We start from the raw sequence: 1,646 nt of genomic DNA, 5'->3' as shown, positions 1-1,646 counted from the left end.
ATGCCCCTTGCGGACATGTAAGGCGAAGTCTTGGTCGGCTTACTTACCAAGTTGGCCAAGTGTTCAACCGAGGAACACAGGCCATGGGAAGTGGGTGCTTGGTGCTCATGTGTTTTCTTAAGCCACTTTTCCTTTCGTGTTTTGAAGCGAGGTTAACAAGCACACATCTTGTATTGGGGAATGATAGGCGGCGCTGGTGCTTGCACGATGAGCCACACGCCAAGTGGGTGGTTGGTGGCTGGATGTTAGGCGGAGGTTTGCTTTTGTGATCTCAAGTGAGGTTAGCATGTCCCTTTTGGCCTTGCTTTTGTGATCTCAAGTGAGGTTATCATGTCCCTTGTGGCCTTGCTCTTGTGACCTCAAGTGAGGTTAACATGTCCCTTTTGGCCTTGCTTCTGTGATCTCAAGTGAGGTTAACATGTCCCTTGTGGCCTTGCTCTTGTGACCTCAAGTGAGGTTAACACGTCCCTTCTAGCCTTGCTCTTGTGACCTCAAGTGAGGTTAACACGTCCCCTTTGGCCTTGCTTTTGTGACCTCAAGTGAGGTTAACACGCCCCTTTTGGCATTCTTTTTGTGACCTCAAGTGAGGTTAACACGTCCCCCCACTGGCATTCAATTAGTGATTTCAAGTGAGGTTAACCTTTCGCCTTGTTGGATTGTGGGTCATGTAAATTTTGTGTGTTTTCAAGTGAGGTTAACATGTTGTCCCTTTTGGCGTTGTTGGATAGTGGGCGGGTCATGTAAATTTTTTGTGTGCTTGAAGTGAGGTTAACATGATCCTTATAGCCTTGTTGTTAGGTGAGTCACGTAAATCTCAAGCGACTTTATTCCTTCATCCTTTTGCTTTCCAATCATTCACTCTCTCTATCCCCATCTCTCACACCCTACTGTTATTAATCAAATCTACGCCGTAAAATAGGAGTGGTTTTTAGTGTCCAGGTATTTTTTGCCTCGTTCAAGATTGACTCATTTGATATCTTCACTTTATAACAAAAAGTTACAAAACCTCATTTCTTTATCTGTTCAAGATTGCTTCATTTTATAACGTTAAATGACAATACCACGTTTCTTATTCTGTGGAAGATTGTTTCATTTCACTTTATAACATATTCGTTATTCATTTTATAAAGATTTACTTGGGACGGTTTTTATTGTTGAATATTCTTTTGTCTCGTTCAAGATTGGTTCATTTGATGTATTCATTTCAAAACTACAAATTACAATAACACATTTCTTTTGAATCATTCTACAACATATTGTTCACCATGTGCATGCACTTGGTGGTTGGCATGAGAAATAACAATGTGGATGCACAACGTGTGGTGCTCATGTGTGATGCCATTGATATTTCTCAATGTTCGTGCCGGAGGCTAGGTGCACACCATCCGCACGCACGTGGGGTGCTCATGTGTGCACTTGTGGGCGGATTGAGTTTCACAATGTGGATCCGGGGTGCTCATGTGTGCACTTGGTGGATGGCATGTGTGCACCAATCACCATGTGCGTGCACTTGGCGGATGGCATGTGCACGAACGATGCATGCACCGCATGGGGGGTGCTTATGTGTGCACTTGTGGGTGGATTCAGTTTCACAATGTGGATCCGGGGTGCTCATGTGTGCACTGGGCGGATGGCATGTGTGCACC

The sequence above is a fragment of the Humulus lupulus genome, unplaced genomic scaffold (assembly GCF_963169125.1).
Source record: "Humulus lupulus unplaced genomic scaffold, drHumLupu1.1 SCAFFOLD_537, whole genome shotgun sequence".
Lineage (NCBI taxonomy): Eukaryota > Viridiplantae > Streptophyta > Magnoliopsida > Rosales > Cannabaceae > Humulus > Humulus lupulus.
The sequence above is the reverse complement of the archived record's forward strand: the minus strand, read 5'-3'. Positions refer to the sequence as shown.